Source organism: Rattus norvegicus, chromosome 19 (assembly GCF_036323735.1).
Source record: "Rattus norvegicus strain BN/NHsdMcwi chromosome 19, GRCr8, whole genome shotgun sequence".
In the NCBI taxonomy this organism is placed as follows: domain Eukaryota; kingdom Metazoa; phylum Chordata; class Mammalia; order Rodentia; family Muridae; genus Rattus; species Rattus norvegicus.
In genome coordinates this window covers 27,697,887-27,720,008 of record NC_086037.1, presented here as the reverse complement: position 1 = coordinate 27,720,008, position 22,122 = coordinate 27,697,887, and the positions used below count along the sequence as shown (strand labels likewise).

The window sequence follows — 22,122 nt, the reverse complement described above, 5'->3', positions numbered from 1 at the left end:
ACGTGAGACAAAACAGTCCCTGTCATCCGTCACCTGAATAAACTTCCTTAGAGGACAGTGTAGTTGGAGGGTCCTTCTTTCCTCTCCAAGATCGAGAAACATTTCCAGTCTCCAGACAAGTGTGTCAGCCATTGTCCAGTGACTGTCTTGAGATGTCCACAATGTCAGCTGAGTGAGGGCAGGGCAGGGCAGGGCAGGGCAGGGCAGGGCAGGGCAGGGGATTGGGGCAGGGCAGGGCAGGGCACTGGGGCAGGGCAGGGCATTGGGGCAGGGCACAGCAGGGCAGGGCAGGGCAGGGGATTGGGGCAGAGTCCATGAGATGTCAGTAGGCAACAGGCCAGCTGGGGCTAGTGTGGGTACAGGGCTTCTAGTGTGGGTGTGAGAGGAGGAAATTAGGAATGGTCAGATTCTGATGCAGCACATAGGCCGGAAGCAGCTTAGATCATCTCAGTGCCATATAGGGACATTGTAGACACTGATGGGCAGTGTGGGGATGGTAGGGCCCCATATAGTGCTCTCTGCAGGTGTCAGGTGAGCATACAGTGGCTCTGTCAGACTTATGACAATCAGGCAGGCACTGGGTGCAAGTGAGAATCATGGGACAAGCCCTGTGTGCAGCCTGGTTTGGGGACATTCCCAGGTGCCCCATGGACTGCAAATTAAAGGCAAAGGACACAGGGAAGCCAGCAATTCCCATGCACAGGACATAAATACCTGTAGAACTTTCTAGAATTTCCATAGACTATCTGTTACTAGTCCTCATTATAGAAGGCACCAACATTCTGCCCTCTACTTCAACTTGGTGAGACAGCTATTCTAACCCCAGCAGGAAGGCCTCAGGGAAGACAGTAAGACCTCGCAGGTGACCCCTTTTATATTGAAACAGGGTCTTCCTATGGAGCCCAGAGTGGCTGTAGGATACTAATGCTCCTGCCTCACAGTGACTAGAATTCCAATCCACCCTCAAGAGCAGTTGATTCATCACTAGATCAGACTAAGGACATGTGAGGCCCCAGGCTGCTAGGATTACCAGGGTCCTAGTAAGTTTCTCCAGCCTAAATTACAACCTGAGTCAGTGCTGCTATTTGGGACACTGCCTGATGCCCAGTGACATCACACCTTGGAACTCTTTGTCAAAAATAAGCTGTTATGGGAATGAAGTAGCCACACAATAAACACTGGTCTGGACACTCCTAGGTCAAGAATCCCCTGTTGGAAATGCCTTGGACCGCAAAATTTTAAATTCTATATCCTTCTGGCTTTTAGAAGATTTATAAATACAAAAAAAGAAAGATGGGCATAGTAATTTAAGCCTGTGATCCCAGTCATGGGAAACTGAGTCAGAGTGATGGAAGACTGTAAGTTCCAGGCCAACCTGTGTTTCAAGAAAAAAAAAAAGGCATGGTGAAGATTCCACTCAAGTGGAAACCAAAAGGGTTTCACATGGGCCCTGCCATCCACTGGTCACTACATCCACTCTCATCACCACAGCCACAGGCAGACACTGGGGAACATTTCCCACTGTCTCTCTTTGGGATGCAATCCACCCCATGATTCTATGTGAGGAATCCCCCAAAGGTTGCATCATGTGAGGGACCTAGAAAGTTCCAGGATTGGGAGAATTTAGGAGTTTATAATTAGGGATGATCTACAGCTGTGGCAAAGCCTTTTCCCAGCACATGGCAGCCCTAGGTTTGCCCCCAACAGTAAAAATAAAATCCCCCAAAATAATTCAAACAAAATGTCCTGAAGCCTGCGCCCTGACCAGTCTCTTCAAAAGTGCCAGGAACCTGGGTCCACATTTAGGACCCAGCACGACCTCTGTGACCCATGAGAAGGGATCTAATATGGGAATTAGTACAGTATGACTTATCCTTGTGGATACCTTTGGTGACAATAACCACCTGACCCCTGAAAACCCATCTACCTGGGGGGCTCAACACTCATGTCACCCAAAAAGCCCAGATCCTAGGGCCAGCATGGGCAGGTGGTGAAGAAAGTTTGTCTCTCATGAACATCAGTTGCCGCTCCTCACCTGACTCTATCCTCAGGAGACAATGTCACCCCAGAAAGTGTGGGTGTCAACGGCTCTTCCCAGGCCAAGGCTGGAATACTGCTTAAGATCCACAATGCACAGCAGTGCTCACTCTAGAGCTAAATGTTCTACAGCTGAAAGGGGTGGGTGCTCTGCTGGCCACGCCCCTCCCCTGCAGTATTTAGTGCACTCAGAGTGGTGCTTCAGATGTGAGGGACTTCTTGAGGCTACTCCCATGGAGAATGGCAGATTCATCAGAACCGGGCACAGGGTGAGTTCAGAGCACAGCTGGGAGGAATTTAGGGATGCCAAGCCATGACTAAGACCAGATCCTGGGCTGACAGGCAGTTGAGCTGGAGAACTGGCATCCAAAGTGTGACTGCCTAAATTCCTCTTAGACCAAAAGCCCTGGATCTGAGCTACTTTGGTGCGTGCTCCTAAGTGGGGTCCCAGACACAGCTCAGAATTGGGGCTGTGCATGGACTTTGGTGCTGGCAGCAGGTGGCTTAGCCATAAAGTGCCGAGCTTTCCCATCTGTGCCCACTCAAACTCCTCTGTTTCATTTTAGGTGTGTTTGGTATAGTTTTGAGACAGGGTATCTTGTAGCAGCCCAACTCGCTTTGAGCAACACTGTAACATAAAAATAACCTTGAATTCAAGATCCTCCAACCCCTCTGTCCCAAGTCCTGGAATTAAGACCTCCAGCTGTGACCATTTTACTGCAGCATAGGATCCATCTGTATTAGAGTGAGCTTTGGAAATACTGGAGCTCCGACTGTTCCTTAGAATTCAGGTTTCCTTAATTCTTAGTAGGAGTTTTGTGATGATGCTGATGAGAGAGTCAGGAGTTACACTGGGAGAGGTAACAGTCCTGGCAGGCCTGAGTGCACAGTGAAAGTCAAGACAGAAGCCTGCTGATTAGCACCTGAGTGAAAGTGGGAGGATTCAGAGTTCAAGAACAGACTCAGTTACATACCTAAGACCATATTGCAACATTTTTGTTTCATTTTTGGCTTGTTTTCTTTGAGACAAGGTGTTAATTTATAGCCCTGGCTGTCCTGGAACTCACAATGCCTCTACCTCCCAACGGATGGAATTAAAGGCATGTGCCAACATGCACTGCCACTAATTAATTTTTAATTAAACATGCTGGCACAATCCAGTAATCCCAGTGCTTAAGAGGCAGAGGCAGGCCGATATCTGGTTTCCTGACAAGTCTGATCTACAGAGAGCATGTCAGAATAGCCAGGGCCAAACAGAGAAACCCTGTCTCAAAAAATAAACAACAAAATGAATTTGTTTTAAAGAAGAGAGGAACGATTTAACAGAGAATTAGTGGCCGAGATCCAAATGATATTGGGTAGTGCAGAGTCTAGCTTCTGAGATGAAACTGGACACCATGGGGTTAGGGTGGGGATTCTCATCTTGGACTGGGAGACAGAGGGTGACTTCAGGCATGGAAGGTCAGTCAGTCATTAGTCAGGATTCTCAATCAAGAGGGTGTTTTAAGATCCAAAATGTGTGAGCAGTGTTCTGCATGAGACTAGAAGAACCCGCCTACCCATACAAAACAGCCAATGAAGAGTAATCACAAGCATACGTCTGGAGGTCCACAAGAGGTTAACGTCCACCTTAGTGTGGATTATTCAGAGCACAGGTGGAGAGGAGTAGAAGAGCTGATGGTGGCTGAGGCAGGAGAGGAGTTCGGGTGTGAATTTCAGCCAGGAAAGGAGCTTGTAGGTCGGGCAGAGCAATGAGAGGTCTAACAGCATAGCTGTTGAGATCCTTCAGATTAATTTGTCTTAAGAGCCTCATGCCATAGCCAAGGACAGGAGTAGATCTGACTATTGGGTGGGTGGGCTCACATAGCCCAACAGGTTTGGCCTTGCATCTGTGGGATTCCAAGTCTCTCCCTTTAGACACAGCCATGGTGAAGGTGTAGCAGTGAAGGTGCAGATGGCTTTGCAATGCTTGGCTTATGGTGTTGAGTACTTCATGCTCCACAGAGCTAGGGAATGTCCTAGAAGCCAGGGAGGCCGAGCCATGAGGAAGACATTTCTCCGTGAGAGAGAAACGATAACCAAAGTCACTAAGAACTTCCTGAATCACAGTGTCTGTTAACCATATATTTTATTTACTTATTTTTATGGGCCTGAGTGTTTCACCTAATAAATGCTTGTGCACCATGTGGTATGTCTGGTGCCCATGAAGTCCAGAACGATTCCACTGAACTGCAATTACAGGCTAATACGAGCCACCATGTGGGCACTGGGAACTGAACCCTGGTCTTCTGCTCTTAGCCACTAAACCATCCATCTCTTCAGCACCACCCCCAATTGTATTGTCATTAATATTTAACCATTTAGCCCTCAGTATTTGAATTAATGCAGATGTGACAAGAGTTATAGTTAGCATGATGGTTCAGGTATAGACATGCAGGCATCTCATTGTATACAAAATATAAATCCTTTCTTTCTTTCTTTCTTTCTTTCTTTCTTTCTTTCTTTCTCTTTCTTTGTTTTACTCATGGAAACAGGGTTTCTTTTGTGTAGCTGACCTGGAACTAGCTCTATAGAGGGAGCTGGCCTAGAATTCACAGAGATCTGTCTGCCTCTGCCTCCCAAGTGTTAGGATCAAAGGCTTACACCACCACCACCACAAATCCTCCTGTTTTAAAGGAAAAATGTAGCCCTACATGGCAGCACCAGTTTAGTCCCAGTATAGACATTTTTCTAGAGTTCCTGAAGGGCTTGCTGCCTTCCCCTTTAGGCCTGGCTAACATGAGAGCTCCACACCTATGGGGTTTGCTTCATAAGAGTCTGGAGGATGAGGGTCATAGGCTGATGTAACTGTGTACAGCAAAGGATGCCTGGTGAAGGTCAAGTGGGTATCACAGCTCAGCAGGTAAAGGCTCTGCCACCCAGCCTCATGGCCTCAGTTTGATCATCTGGTGAAAGTAGAGAACTGAGTCCACATTGTGTCCTCTGCTCTCCATGTGCATATCATGGCACAGGAACACCACAAACTACATAAAATGTAAAATGCTGAAATGCTGAGCGAAGAGGCCTATGGTAGGTGCCTCCTACACCTGAGACTTCCAACGCCGAAAAGCAGGGGGTAGAGAGTGAGGATGCAGAGTGCACACAGGTCAGGACAAGGCCATGTTACTGAAGCCTCCATGTGTGGTGAGCAGGCTCTGGGGCACCATGAGGGACATCAGGAGCTTCTGCACTTTGTAGAATTACAGGGTTCCATGTTACCTCATATGCCCACGTTTTGCCCCCTGCTGCAGGGAGAAGCCAATACCAGAAGCCTCCAGCTCCCAGCCCTGCTGGAAGGTTTGAGGAAGGTGGTCCTCTTCTTGTGGTGCCTCTAGTAGTAGTAGCCCACACTTGGGCCCAGCTCCCACTATCAGGAAAAGACAGGTGGCTCTGGTCTTTGCACAGCTCCAGTGGAATGAACAGTGCATCTCTCCTCTCTCTCTTGCAGGAAGTCTCAGCCTCTGGTGCAGGTGATGTTCCCAAGGCAAAGGAAAGGGAAGTGCAGAGTGAGGACTCCCAGGATCCTTTAAAACATTGTCTGCATTGTCTTCATTAATTTTTCTGTTTAATTTTTATTCCATGTGTATTGATCTCATTGTAGGGGTGTGCATTCCAAAGCATGAGTGTTGAAGGTAGAGGAAAAAGCCATGGGAGTCACTTTATCCTACCGTGTGGGGTCCCAGGCTCTGAACCGGGTTGTTGAGCTTGGCTACAAAGAGCTTTCATACTGAATTTCCTGCTGGCTCTGATTTCAGGGAGAGCATCTCATAGAGCCCAGATTGGCCAGTAAACTACTGATCATCCTGCCTCAAGTATTGCCATCTAGTTCATGAAAGGGTTGAGTTACTGACACGAGGAACTGGGGATGGGCAGAGGTGCATGACTGAGGCTATCTCTGCTCAGTGTCATGCCTTTGGGGACTGGTAGTTTTCATCACTGAGATGTCATTTGACTGCAGTGCTCCTCTGGAGAGAAGGAGTCTCTTTTGCCAGGGCATCAGGCTCTCCAGACAGGCCTGGAAGATGGAGGTCTAGAGGCCAGGCCTGCATTCCTCTTCAGAAGCTGCATTTACCACTCTGGACAGTGCTATAGCACAGGGTCACATATCCAGTCCTACCCTGAGACCTGCTGATAAAGAATGTCTATCCTGGGACAATGTCTATCATCGGTTCAAGGTGTGGCCCAACCAACTTATTATAAAGGAAGATAGTAGTTGGTTGAAAAAGGCAGTAACTTTCTATGAACCATATATTAAGTTTTTATGTATACTAAAATTAACAATGGAAAGAACAGTGGTAGGAGAGGAAGCTAGAGGACAACTGCTGAAAATGCTTGCTTTTGAAAATGCTAATGAAGAGTACAGGAGAGCATTATTACCTAGAAAGGAAACTGGGGATATTAATGCTTATATGAAGGCATGGAAGAGGATATCTTTTCTGAAAATGGAAAGATGCATATTTGGCACGTATTGATCCAGATAGAGTTATTAACTTATACATTGAAATACTCTTGAATATCCTATAGGCACTTTAGCTCAAGATGAGTTGCCTTTAGAATGGATACATATTAAATTTATCTTTAACAAAATATTAACAACATATGAGGAACAAATTTCTTTAATTATTCAGCAAGGCATACAAAGACCTGTTACACTGTGGGGATATGATTGTGCTGCTTTTGTTTTCTCATTAAGCAAAAATAAAGTGGAATATTTAATGCAGACGTCTGAAGTTTTTCAATTACCCATGATTTCTTACACTAGAAATACTGAATTTCATTTTCCCCATAGTAAATTCTGGGATTGCTTAAGAAAACAAAAAAAATGTGATAAATACACTAATTTCTGTTGATCCATTACCATCTGCCCTTACTGTGTTTACAGATGGCTCTAAGACCAAACATCTAAGACAGATGGCTTATTGGACCAAAGATAAATTTTGGGGACAAGAATCTTCTTTTGGGTCAGTTCAACAAAATGAAGTATTAGAAGTAATTAATGTATTGCAGGATTTTACTCATGATGTAAAAATATTAAAGCCGAGTCAGCTTATGTTGTAGTAGTACAGAATATTGCGACTGCTGTTGTTTCTACATCTAAGCCGATATTAAATGTTATTCTCACATATTAAAGGACTATTGTTATTCTGAAACTCTAGAATATTTATTACAAATATTAGATTACATTCAAGATTGCCAGCATCTTTAACACATGGCAATCATATGGTAGATCAATTAGTGGCATTTGCTACCCCAGAAGAAAACAGTCATAATCATGCCAATACAGGATATTTGCATATTAAATATAAGGTCCCTATTCTGAAGCCAAACAAATTATTGCTAATTGTCGTATTTGTAAGCCTTCACTTATAAAATGTATTCCATCTGAAATTAATCCCAGAAGAATGCAACCTAATACATCGTGGCAGATGGATGGAACCCAATTTCTGAGTTTGGTCGCCTTTCATATATACTTGTAAGCATAGATAATTTTTCAAAATTTGTATGGGCTACACCATTGCCAGGAGTACGCACTGCTCATGTTATACAGCATCTATTGGAAACTTCTGCTGTTATGGGACCGCCTTCTAAAATTAAAACTGATTATGGACCAACATATATTTCTTATCAATTTAAACAATTTTGTCGGCTCTTCCAGGAAAATGGCGACTCCTGCACGTGCTCCAGAGTTGCGGCCCCCACGAAGCCTGCGACCACCATGGGCCCTGCTGGGGAACCCTGCCTGCGGGGCCAGCCTCAGCCCATGCACAATGTGCTCCCTGCCCTGAGGCTTCGAGCCCCCAGTTCCTGAGCACGTGGGGCGGCAGAGTTTGGCGGAGCTGCGGGAGAGGTTGAGGCGCCAGGAGAGACTTTTGCGCAAAGAAAAATTCATTTGCAAATTGCCCGACAAAGGTAAAAAGATCTCAGACACCACTGCCAAACTGAAAGCTGCCATTTCAGAAAGTGAAGAGGTCAGAGGGAGAACTGAACTACTTCATCCTGTTAGTGTTGACTGTAAGCTAAGGCATAAAGCAACCACAAGAGTTGATACCGACATAGACAAGGCCCAGAATTCTGACCTGATGCTTGATACTTCATCATTAGTTCCTGAATGTTCGTCAGTAGACATTGAATCATCTAAAACAACCTCAGAAACTCAGGGACCTACACAGCTCACTCACAAAGGCAATGAAGAGACTTTGGAGACTGGCTGCACAGTGAGTACCAGCCCGTGTGTCCGCATCACAGCCCAGGCTCCCCCATCTTAAGTTAATGAACAACTCCCCCAGCATTCAAGTCAAGTGGAAGAGGTTTCCAGCAGCGTCGACAGTCTGTTTATCACTAAATTGCAAAAGATCACAACTGCAGACCAGACTGAACCCTCAGAAGAAAACACCAGCACTGAGAACTTTCCAGAACTGCAGAGTGAGACTCCTAAGAAGCCTCATTACATGACAGTGCTAGAAATGCGAGCTAGAAACCCAGTGCCCCCTCCTCATAAGTTTAAGACCAATGTGTTACCCACACAACAGAGTGACTCAACAAGTCATTGTCAGAGGGCTCAGTCTCCTGCTTCCTCAGAAGAGCAGCTATGCAGGGCTAGGCAGCATCTTGATGATGTCACAGCAGCTCACCTTCTTCTGCTCCACCCCCTGCCTGCACAGCTGCTCTCCATAGAAGAGTCACTGGCTTTGCAGAAAGAGCAGAAGCAGAATTATGAGAAGATGCGGGCAAAGCTCGCAGCACAGAAACTAGCTGAGAGACTGAATATTACAATGCAGAGCTACAATCCAGAAGGGGAGTCTTCAGGGAGATACCGAGAAGTGAGGGATGAAGATGATGCCCAGTCCTCGGATGAATGCTGAAAATGAGCGCTGGGAGATCCCGGGAGTTGACTGTTGAGCTTACATTGTCTCATCCAACTTCCAAACAAGTACCAAGACAGTGTCAGACCTTGTTGAGGGACAGCAGTTGAAGTTACACAAAGGTAGCTACAAAATAAGAACCCAGTTTGTCTTTCAGAAGATGATCTTCACATGCTTGAACAGTTCAATATTTGAACATTGTGTTTGGCCGTATTGTGTTACAGCTTTGCAGTATATTATGCATTGGTCTGACATTTTAGTGTGAGTAGAACACACGTTTTCTTTAAGATATCTGCTTTTTCCTTCTTCGTATTCTTATCAGATAGCACTGCTTGCACCCCTTCTGGTGAAATATTTTGTTATTCCAGGCACCAAAAGTGAATTAGGAAGGCCTGGTCCCCTCACTCAAGAAATGAGGGGAGCAGTCTAAAGAATGGTACGCATGCTTGCATGGACACGTTCCTGAGACGCTGGATGTGAAATGCCGCATACAACACTTGGGAACCACCACCACTGTGTCTGCTGCTCTGTCCTCTCTTGGGGTGACTGCTGTCACCTGTGATGAGGTTAAGGAGCACTTGGAAGAAGTGCTGGGTGGGGAGGGTCTTCTGACCCGGTATGGGGAGCTGCTCCTGGCTGCCCTAGGCTTGAACTCATTGCCATCTGGGATGATAGGTCCCTGTACAGGACACTCGTGCTTGGTAAGGAAAGCGGTGTTTTTCTAAGAGTTACAGTTGAATTGTCAGTATATTGCTTTTTTTCCTTGTTAAACCCACAGAGGTGTTTACAGGCTGCAGAAACCTCAGTCCTGTATGTGCACATTTGTGCTTTTTAAAATGATTATATGATCATTTCCAGCAAAGATAACAATGTTATCAAAAAGCCTTTGTCTATTATGTGGAACTTGTAAAGGAGAAATAAAATACCAATCAGAGCAAAAAAAAAAACCATTTTGTCAATGATATCATATTGTACATATTACTGGTATAGAATGCCATCCACAAGGACAAGCTTTTGTTGAAAGAGTTCACCATACCCTGAAATGACAAATTATAAAATTAAAAAGGAGGAAAAGAGATGACCTTACACAGCCTGAATGGAGTTGGCATACCAGTCCCAGAGTAATATTGGCATAAGCATTATTTTTTATTACTCTTCTTAATTTACCACAAGGTGAAGTTATATGCAGAGCAGATAGACACTTTATTGGACTTCTCCCTGAAGGCATGGAACAGACAATATGGATAAAAATTGCCCGAGATGCTGAATGACAGGAAGGGACTTTACTGTATGTAGGGGAGAGGATTTTGTCTCCTTACAGGATGGGGGACAATTCTGGTTACCCAGGAGACGGATCCAAGCACAGAATGATAAGAACCACTCCCTACCCTCAGAAGAATCCAGTTAAACCAGCTACATTCTCTCCTGATGGATGTTCTCCGGAGATGAAGGAGGTGTCCTCCATTACTGAGGCCCTGGCTTCTCTTAGTGTCGACAAACGACAACGGAGAAGGATCGATGCAGTGACAACCCCATTACCTAGGTGAGGCGATTAAGCACTGAAAGGAAAACTATGTTGTCTCCTACAGGAAAGTCCTTTACTGCTGAGCACGTATTGTTAGCAGTGTGTGCTTTACTCACGGTTTCTTCTGTTGTGGCCAATGCGAGTTATCAGGCTTATATTCCTTGTCCACCTTTATTTGAACCTGCTACTTGGCGGGGAAACAGATGTGGTTTTATACACCACCCCAAGAATTTTGTCATCTCTTTGGAATAATTTGACCTTTTGAATAGACGTGATGGAGCTTTGTATAATTTTCCTTATGCTGGATTAAAGATGCCTTTGTGTTTAGGAAAGAGACCAGGCCTACAAATGGGTTATTAAAATTGGCGATTAGCAGGAAAAATTGTTACAGTCTCCAGGATTGACAGCTTGGTCTATAACCAAAATTGGAATAACATTACATTTGTTAGCGAGCCAGTATATCCTATTTGTGCTTGGTTTACTTATGTAGGCTTAAAATATCTCCCATGCAATTGGAAATACTGCCCTGGCATGTTTCGAAAAATTATTCAAGATAAATGAATAAATTGGGGTCCTTATGGCCAATTATTAATACATGTTCAGAATGGAATGTTACCACTTGTGATTTGTCAAATGTTACCAGGATGAACTGAGAGGAGAATGAACGCCTTAATGGATGCTTGCTGATGGAGTGTGGAGATGGAGGCATTGCTGATAACCGACTGGCCTCTGTGGAAGATCCTACTGTGTTTCAAGCTCATTTGTGGAAGACTGTCACTGCATTAAAAGAAGCTGTGCTTGCTAATGGAAGCTTTTCTGGGACTGCTCAATCTGCCTCTCAGTATAATTTTACAACATTTAAGAAAGAAAAGGTTACTACTTGTATTCCTATGCCATATTTCTTTTTAATAGGTAGATTTAATTTTGCTAATGGATTTGCTTGTACTAATTGTCATTAGTATTCATGTATTAATTCATCTATTTAGTTTAATATAAATCAATATTCTATTATGATATTGAGCAAAAAATATATGTATGGATGCCTGTTAATTTGAGACATCATTGGTCTCAAGATCCTCTTAATTATATGATTATTGATTTTTTTAATAATCTGCTGAGGAACAGTAAAAGAATTATTGGAGTTTGTACCTACTATTTTAAGTCTTATTTCTGTTGCTACTTTGGCAGCCATTTCCAGCATAGCATTAAAAACATCTATTGAGACAAAGCATTTTGTTGAAGACTGGCATAAAGATTCACATGAGTTATGGATAGAGCAAACTAAAACTGATACTAGACTTCAACATCAAGTAGATGTTTCAAAACAAACAGTAGAATGGTTGGGTCGAAAGAAGTTATTTATTGAAAAATATGAGGATTTAAGATATGATTGAAATCCTACTACTTTTGTGTTAATAAATATATGGATAATGATACAGAACATGATTGGAAGTTAATTCAAGCCCATTTGGAAGGTAATGAAAGTGCTACAAAAGTAATTAATGCCTTGAAATACGATGCTCGAATGTCTTTTGGTAAACAGCTAGAAGATACTACCCCTATGTAAATAGCTAAATTATTGGATGATCAATTGACAGGATTAGATCCCAAGGCTTGGCTTCAAAGGATTTTCCATAGCTTGGGAGGAGCTAGTTTTGCCATAATCTTATGTACATTATGTATTATGTTGCTTTAGTTTTACATGATTAAACCCCTACAAAGACTTTTGCTATGTTATGGAAAGTGTTTCTTTTAAAACAAAAGAAAAAAGGAGGAATTGTTAAGACATAGAGATGCAGCTCCCAGGCAGGGTCAAGAAAGGCCTGGTGACAGATACAAGTAGGGGCTGGAATTCCACCCTGGAGAAGAAAATGTTTTCCTCACTTGGCCTTAAGCTATCTTCTTCTGTGTCCTGTTTCTGTGGAAGTGGTTCTAACGCTCTCTCGGTAATGGTGAGTATATTTTGATTATAATAAGATAGGTGATTTGTTATATGAATATTTTGAGAAGAAGCCTTTGTTTATTCGTATTTCTTTGTTTAGTCTTCCCTCAGTTGTTCCTGGTATCCTGGGAATAATGATCTTATGGTATCTTGACAAAATGAAAATTGTAGTTATTCATATTCCGAGCTACATAGGGATTAATAAAGCTTGCAACTGTGTGCAGTTGCTTCTGCCTTTGCTCTGCACCCCCTGTGTCCTGGGGGTATGCAACCATACCCAGGGCCCCCAATTCACTAGACATTGACAGTGGGTCACCCCACAAAACACAGAAGCATCTACCTTAGTCAAAAATGGATATTTTATTGAATGCACACACTAACACTGATTGATCACATCCATGTAACTACTGAAGCTTTTTCTGCTCTCTGTAGCGGTGATGACGTCAAAATCTTACTGAAAACCATGCACACCCGGTTTAGGTTGTATTAAAGTAGCCCACGATTTCAGTGCTCCCTGCAAGGTGCCATGAGACGCAGTAGCATGAGTCTGCATGCACCTCGACAGTTTTCACTAGGGACTACACACACACACACTTTACTGACATGGTGCACATTCTTTGCACACAAGGAAGAAAGTGAGCAGTAATGAAAACACACCAATCATGGAATTGATGGAGGGAGCTGTGGGGAAGCTGGGGCTTAGAGGTACTTAAAGGCCCTATGCAGGCTCTCCTTTTGTTGGAGGAGAAACTTCAACTGCAATATGGTTCTTTATTTTCTTTCTCTAAAGCACAGAGGGCTAGGGTGAAACATAGGGCTTTGAGCATGTTTGGCAAGTACAGTCACAATGAATTAAATCCTAGGGCTGGAACCTATTAATCTTCTACAAAATTACAGAGCAGCCTGGATGAAGACTCATAGCTGAAAAGGTGGACATCTCAAGACAGGCACTGACAATGGCTAACAGACTTGACTGAAGACTGGAAATGTTTTGCTATCTCACAGGAAAAGAAGGCCCCTCCTACAACACTGTACTCTAAGGACAGTTTATTCAGGTTAGGATGACATGAACTATTGTCTCAGGTCACAGATGTCAGTACAAAGTATCCAAGGTATTGTATGCCAATGGTAGCATCAACAGAACAAAGCACACAGTGTCATGAAGACATAAATTATGAGTTTGTGTAGAAAGACCCAGGCCTCATCCAGGTTCTTAGTAACTGAGAACCTCAAACACAGTAGTGATGTGATAGTGTGGGGGTGAATCTAGTTACAACTTGTTTCTATTGTGACACAGATGACTCTTTTTGTGTCATGGGCAGCTTATAATGAATGACTAGACCTAAGCATGAGAATAACCAAATACTACATTGCTTCCCTAGCTGCTGAGCTTTAAAAAGCCCTGGGGAGACAGCAAGCTTTTGTGGACATTCTGGATTATTCCTTCTGTACTTTAACTCTCTGAGTCACCTGCACTCTCAGTAAGTTAATTCAAATCCATAAATTGGAAATCTATCACCTGGAAAAAATACATTCTCAATACGATCCCAGATTGGCCATGGAAAAAGGGTAGCTTGAACTGCCCAACCTAGGTTCTGGGCCTGCACAGGCCTGCTCTCAAAAAGAAACCTGTGTTCACAGCTATAGGCAGCATTCACTATGTATGCTCTTGAGGTTCCTCCCTAAACTGCTTGGATTAAAATAATTTTCATGCTAACAATCAAAACACTCATTATGCCAATCTGGCCAACAGGAAGCTAATTTCTATTCTGTATTTTGTCAGATGTGCATAATACATATGGTCATCATTGATAACAGGTGAAAGATCTGCTCTAATATGGACACTAAGTGGTGCTGGAGGATGATCCTGCCCACAATGAGCAGTGGGAACACCAGAGCCCTGTAGGGATGCCTGGCAAGCTAACACATTGAGCACGCACAGCTCAGTAAGTTCCCTGTGAACACACATCTCCTGAGATCTGTCTATTTGATTGGAGGTGATCCTGTCCACCTAATACAGTACATGATGTGGAATAACAAAAGCCACCTGCAGGAGCTGTGGCGATGACTCACAGGATAGAGCATCTGCTGCTCTCTCAGAAGAACCACATGGACCCTAACAATTGAGTAAAGCATGTCAGTGATTACATCATAGAGTGTGTGTCTGAGAAACAGCCACATTATCCACACAAAAGACACTGTCACACTGGGTACCCCTTGGTGACTTTGAATTCACTTATTAGCCCAGTATCCATGGAACATGCAGAGATCCATCTCCAGCTGTCAGTTCTAAGTCCACAGGAGGGGACAGAACCCTTTAATAAGAATGATGGTCTTAAGAGTCAAGAGATAGAATTCAATATTTATTCATAAGGAATTCATTTTTACAACAAAACAAGATTAAAACAAATAAATTAAAATATTTAAAAGTATGTGAAAAGATAAAAACAGTAACAAGAACATATAAATATGAAACAACAAAAAGAAAATTTCAATTAAAATCATAACAAAAATATTTCTAAACAGCACATTCTTAAGGAACATTTAGAAGCACAGATGTATTGCTGTTTCTCCTCTTGCACACATAATGAAAGGCTGTCCCCCAAGTTGTCTCTCAGGTGCTGTTTTCTGAGAAGAAAGTAAGACCTCAATCAGTCAGGCTGGCTTAGTGATATATAAATTTAGGGTCTCTAAGCAATGACAAATTAACTCTGAGGAAGAATACTCATCCAAAAAATTTGTTACCATTCAGGATGTTTGTCATCAGGGACTCCTGAGAAAGCAACTTATTCTTCAGGAAGCTCTCTTACTGGGGTGTGTCCAATTCCAGCTCTCTTGCACTTTCTGAGACCTGGGAGAGGAAGGCAGTTTTTCAGACACTGATTTGGTGGTGAAATGCAAGGCAGATGTCGGAAGGCTGCCTTCTACCACCTCAGTTCTATTGGACAGTCAACATGGACCTTTTAACTGATATCATGGTTGCTAACTCTTTGGGAAGGGCAAAATCTCCAGAGAGCCTCAAAGTAATGTGAGCTGCCAATATGGGACCCAGACTTATACCAGTGCAAACCAAGGACAGGGCAATGGAAGGAACCTCATTGGGTTGCAGGAAGAAAGGAGATGTCCATATGTCACCAAGGTTAAAACCAATGACAAGTTCTAATTTGACATTTGCACTTTGTTCTTATCCCGCAAAGGTGCTTCCTACACAAGAAGTCAGCTGACCACAGAGTGTCATTTGTCAAAGAACCAAGAACTTGTTCAAAACTCTACAGAGCATCCAATCTATCACGTGGATATGCAATAATGAGGTATGTTATTAATCTGTCACCATTTCTAGACTGCAGCTTCAAAAAGAGCAGACAAATATACTTGCAAAATAATTCAGTTTCTGAAAAGTGGTTGGCTTCCCAGAATACTTGTGCATAGGCAGAGCAATGAACAATTCCACTACATGAGGAGGTTGGCTGGTTGTGAGTGTAAATTAGAAAGGTGGTAGGAGAGAGCAAAGATGTATCAAATTGGCAAACTTTATCAGATATTTTTAAGCTAACACAGCTGCTCATCCCTACCAGATGATGCTGGGTCTGGACGTTGGTGGTCTTTATCTTTCTTGTTGAAGTCAACCAAATATTTCTGGTTCAGTGCACAATCAAGATGTACCTCCTTGCTCTCCTGCTTCAGTGGGACCAACTTCTTCCTACATGTGTTCTCCATCAGGAGCTGGCTGAGCAGGTTTCTGGAAATACAGTCTGCATAGTAAGATCATGCTGCCCCTTTCTCCCATTCCTACTCGTAAGTCCCACTAAGTCTACCAGGTCCCAGATACCCATGAAGACTTAATAGAATTCATTTCGATACATATAAGGCTGCTGCACAAACCACAAAGAATAAATTCCGGGAAGAATAAATTGTTTGTTTGGCCCGAGCACCAATTAGTGTCCACATCTCTCAAAAAGAACATGGATCTACAACTATCCATGAAAGCCCAATGCATGGGGGCAACATCAATTAGTAGTGGGCCAACACCCTCCAAGGAGGTCAGTAGAACCAAGAGAAGGTCATGCTAACCATGTGGTCTACACACTGAGTTTTGTAAAACCTGGTATGACACCATAGGTCCAGGTCAGCCTAATAACCTTCTGCTGACTTCAATCAGTGCTGTTCTATCTAGAGCCTTCTGAAGATGCCTAGACAATCCTGGGATGAGTAACAGTCTTTTATGGAACTGAAAACTGAGTCCTAATGACCCTGGCACACTGATGTGTAAACAGCACAAGAGATAGAACCAGAGCTGAAGACCGTCCAATCCAGAACAAAGAAAGTCAGAAATGGCCATTCCACAGGTGATAGCCTTTCTGACCAGGACTTACCTAGAGAAGGTAATCTCCTTCTTCAGCTTATGGTTGTTCTCATGGATTTCAGTGTTCTCCATCTCTAAGTTGTGCAGAATTGACATGACCGCCTCCTCCATTCTCTCCAATATGGATTTGGCCTGAAGTGTGGCCTGGCCCCAAATAATAGAATACAATGAACATCGGCATTTAGGAATATATGAACTCAGGGTGGGTCCTGTACTACCCCAGTCCTGGAAGGACACCTTCTGAATTCTACATATTGGATCTTCTTCAGCTTCAGAAACGTGTTTTTGTTCGTCCAGGACACCAGAATCTCGGCATCCAGATGGAGGGTTCCCTGGCTCCCTTTGTTCAATCAAGAGGAAATCTGCAGTCAAGCCAGTTAAGCTATCGAGAGCCTAGGCCACACCTCTCCATGCTCCCCCACCCCAACACACACAGAAACCTGTGATTACTTTTCTCCTGTTTTGATAACAGACCATATATCAACACAAATTTATAATCTGCACAAGGAATACAAATAAACAGACAATCGTGGCCACATAGGCAAAGAACTGTGCTGTTGACAGTGGGGCTCCCAGAACAAAGCATTCACATCACCATGAATGTGTTACAGGTAAATACTCAGGCCAAGACATAGACCCCTAGATTCCAAGTGTGGAGGGAAATATAAACATATAAAAGTTGTCCATATGCATTTGGATGTATGCACATACAGACTCACAGACGGAAAAATACCCACAAAAAAAGAGAAATGTAAAAACAGAGTCAGAGAAAGAGAAAGAGAAATATGGAAACAGAGAGTACTGTGAAAACCAGGAGAAATGCATCCACCATTGCTGTCTCAGAGGGCAAGACACACAGACAATAACAAACAGGCCTGAGCCTGAGACCTTCTAGTCAAGCATTGAGATGAACAGTTTGGGACCAGGCCCCTCAGGCTACTGCGTGGATCTTCCAGCACTCAGTCCCCTGCCTAGCAAGTACAGAGACTCACCGTAAACTCACTGCAATTACAATCTTGCAAAGCCACCATCTGTCAAGGGCTTTGCAAATGCACACTAGACACTCACTCTCCCTGACTTTATCCCCGAATTCTTCATTCAGACCACAAGATCTGCTTTTCAATAAATGGAAGCAGATGAGTCCATTTTCCATCTCGCTCCTCAGGAAGGGTCAAGGTTCTGAATCTCCTCTATATGGGAGGTGAGGTTTAGCACAGGGTGGTTAGGGAGGCACAGCTTTCTAGAACCCAAAACCTTAATAGGATAAGATGAAGGTGACCTTGCAGACCCAGGAATGAAACAAGAGCATTTGGAGCGATTCATACCTGTTCTTCATGGATCTCTCTGTCAGAAACCTCAGGCGATCTCTCAGGTCATTTCTCTCCTCGGTAATGAGCTGCAGCTCTTTAATCAGCCTCTCCTTTTCCGTCTTGGCCTGATTCTCGCTTAGTTCAGTGCCAGGGGATGATGTTTCTCTCCCAGCGTCTGTAGGTAGAAGAACACAAGTGAACCTGCATGGGGAGAATGCATAGAGTGTACATAGACCACAGTGAGGCCTAAACAGGAGAACAAGCCTGGAACCCAGTGTCACTGCTAGGCAATTGGTCTATGCTTAAGAGGCCTCCTCAGTGGATCTCAGTTCTCCCACTACTCTATAGAGACCAAGAGATGTAAGCAGCCAGGTGTTCCCTATGCCGGACATCACGTGCTCACATGTACCACGGAGATGGCTACTCCAGGATTATCATCAGCTGAACAGGGTACAGCTTGGTTTCCTCAACCCTGTGGTTTCAGAACTCAGATGATAAATTCACCACCCACAAGACTTGAGTGATTGGAGACACTCAGATGTCCTACCCTGATAATCTAGGCCAACAACTTTGGATAAAAACACATTTCTATGGAGGACATGGTCAACAGACTTATCAGTTCCCCTATTTGAAATACCAAATGCCCGAGAAGTTCCAGTAGGTTACAGGCTGAATCTTGGTCCACATGTTCCAAACAGTTTTGGTATTTTAGAAACATGTTTGTAACACACAACCTCTAATATATAAAGCTAACGATGACCCTTCCAGTTAGAAGAAATCAGAGGAGGTCTAAGAACATAAGGTTATTGCCTGGAGCACAATTCTCCCCCTGTTCCTACTGTCAGATATCCACTGTATTTAAAGAAGCAATGATAGTGAAGTACATTGCTGCCCTGTCTAAACTCAGAAAAGGTGGACCCTCCATGACTCCTGATGGTGTTATTATACAATGTAACATAACAAATGCACTGTAAAAGTAAAGACCAGAAGTTCACAGTATAATGGCATTGGCCTTACCATAGCCTCCCAGTGGAGATGGGGAAACTAAAGGTCTGAAATCCTGACTTTCAGGAATTGTGATATTCATGGAAATTCAATTCCTTTTCAGATGCTCCAGTTGTTGTGGCCCATTGCTAGAAAGGTCAGCATAAGCCTGCAGCCCCCCTGGCAGGAAGCTCAAAATACACTGCCCAGAACTTACTCCACATTCCCCAGAAGTGCTGTCTTTGTCCATCATTACTTTGAGACGAAAGGCTAGACTCCTTCACTTTAGTCTCTCCAGAATCGACATTCCCCCTCCCAAAACGCTTGCGAAGACGGGAAAACATGTCTTAGCTTGTAACCGCCAGACTCTGACTGAGAGAAACTAGGGCACTGGTTGTCACTACAACACTGGTGACATCACAGAGGATGCCAGAACTCTCTAGGAGACAATAGAATGTCCAAGAAGGGACAGCTGATGTCATGGGGAGCAGACTTTGTCTCCCTACTAATGTTCTCCCTGTACTGAGCATAAGCAGAGGTGCCCTTTCCAGGAGACTTTCCTGGGGAGAGCCACTGAGCATCTCCTGCTTCCAAAGCCAAATTTTCCTCAAGGCTTGATTATAAAAACCTTAGTAATTCCTATGCATCTAAATGAATGTTTCCTTTCAAATCTTTCCCAAAAAATGTCTCACTAACTCAAATTGTCCTCATTCACCAATGTTAGCCATTAAAACTTCCTGAGATTTCATACCAGCTTGAATATGCAGTCAAAAGTTCTCCTGTCTCATTATGTACAGGTGCTTTATATCACATCAAGAAATAGTCTGCATGGTAGGTTACAACATGGGTGTGTGTTAGGGGAACACTCATGAAGTCATGTGCTTAGCAATCGACAATTGCCAGAAAATTCCTTAGTTGAAAGAGTTGAAGTCTTTATGGTGCTAGGAACAGTGTGGAGACCAGTTGGCAGACAAAAGTGCAATATTGGAGCCACCAATGAAGGGAACCTCATGCTGCTTGTGGGGTTCTCATCTCTGCGCCAATGTTGCCAAAGGAGCACTGCTGACAGGCCTTCTATCAGAAGCTGAGCTTCTATCAGAAAAATAAAATAGTCAAGAGATATAGGGGGTGCAGATAAAGGTGTAGGACGAGGCTATACACATCACTACGGGGATAGAGCAAGGACCCAGCACTTGTGCTCTGGGTCATGGGCTTCCCCACAAACACAAAAGCATCTGTCACAGTAAAAAATGGATACTTTTTTGAGTGCACACACTAACACTGATTGATCAGATCCATACCCCAGATTTTGGGGGCAGATCCATGGCCCCAAATATCTTCCTCTCAACTTATACAGCAAAAAATAAGAAAGAAAGAAAAAAGTCAAAACAAAAAGCTCAAGCTTCTCATATGAGGATTGAAGGAAGTGTGATCTGGTGGTCAGTTCTGATTAGGCCATTTTAGATAGAACAGTGCACAGTGATGCTTAATGTGATGGGTCCTATATACAGCTTTCTGCAATATTGGAATTTTAACAAGCCTCATCCAGAACATACAGAACAGGAAAGGATGTGATCACCATGTCCTTGCTCTCTATCAGGTTATTTTTCTGTGTCCGTGATTGTCAGCCATAGACAGCAACAATCTGAAATAGCTGGTAGACATGGAACAAAGTGGCTAAAACTATAGTTGTGGGTTACACACCTCAACTGTCAAAGGCTAATGCTGTTCTCACAGTCCCTGGAGGCCATTCTTGTAAGACTGTCTACTGGAAAGTAGAAGCAGGTTTATCTGAGCTCAAAGTGAACCTGGCCAGGTAGGAAGAGGGCAACATGGGATACTTGAGACCCTGTCTAAACCAGCACAGAAACCCACACTTCCTTCAAAGCATCATCTATGAATTCTTGATTATCTACCATTCTCTCCCTACCAGTCTTTCAGACTGGAATTGTAGAAAAGAACTGGAAATGATCTTCCTATTCTGAAGACCTTGATCTCTCTTTCCTTAGGTGTACATTAAGAACTCATGCAAATGGGTATGACCATCTGAACATCTTAGTATCATCTACTCAGTATATCTAGCCTAATACTGTGCCTATGGCAATCTCAAGCTTCCCTGAGTGTTGCTGACCCAGCAAGAAGTATGAAGTACTGAGGTCAAACCCCAGTGATCCTTTCAAGGGGTTAGAAGAAAGCCATCAGAGAAACTCCACTTCTTTGTCCTTAGATGAAATCAAGCTGATACAATGTGAACCTGGTGGGCTATTTAACCAGACATCTTTCTGCCAAGCCCAGCTTTCTGAGTTCAGTCCATCTGAACCTGCATCCGGAGAATGTATAGAGTGTACATAGACCACAGTGAGGCCTAAACAGGACAACAAGCCTGGAATCCAGTGTCACTGCAAGGAGTTTGGTCTTCGCTTAAGAGACCTCCTCAGTGGGTCTCAGTTCTCCCTCTACTCTATAGAGACCCAGAGATGTAAGCAGCCAGGTGTTCCCTATGCCTTCCTACACACCCAATAAATGCAGTAAATTTTAATTTCTGTTCAATTGTTCAGTAACTTACTTACACTTGCATATTGCTGTGGAAGTGATGGGGTTTCCTGATCAGTATTGCATTTAACAATGCATAACCAATCATCCCTCCTAGAATGACTGTATATAGAGAAAGAAAATTTATTAGAATGGTTTATAGACTGTGGTACAGCTAATTCAACAAGGAATGGAAGGTCTAAAACGCAGTAGTTGCCCTTGTTGAAGCCAATCCCCCTAGCATAGCTGTAGCCATTTTGTTCCATGCCTGCCAGATAGTTCATCTTCTTGCTGTAATATGTCTGCCTGTCATGGTTGTCTGAAAATAATTTAACTCAGAGCAGGGTCAGGAATGATCACGTAACTTGTGTATGTTTTTTTTATTGGTTATTTTGTTTATTTATATTTCAAATGTTAACCCCTTTCCAGTTTCCCCTACAATAACCCTGCATTCCACCCCCTTCCCCAGCCTCCTCGAGGGTGCTCCCCCACCCACCCATTACCGAACCACTGGAAGGAAGTTCTTT

At 43.5% G+C, this 22,122-nt stretch overlaps 1 long non-coding RNA gene and 1 pseudogene across 1 annotated transcript; one reads left to right on the top strand and one right to left on the bottom strand.

Annotated features, from left to right (window-relative positions):
• Positions 1–7,844: 7,844 nt before the first annotated feature.
• LOC134483485 (DNA-directed RNA polymerase II subunit GRINL1A-like) lies at positions 7,845–9,473 on the top strand (annotated as a pseudogene).
• Positions 9,474–14,756: 5,283 nt separating this feature from the next.
• Positions 14,757–16,490, bottom strand: LOC134483484 (uncharacterized). Its single transcript, XR_010060323.1, has 3 exons — positions 15,979–16,490; positions 15,152–15,257; positions 14,757–15,034 (listed from the first exon to the last, which is right to left on the bottom strand). It is a non-coding gene; the product is annotated as an uncharacterized LOC134483484 (long non-coding RNA).
• Positions 16,491–22,122: the final 5,632 nt, after the last annotated feature.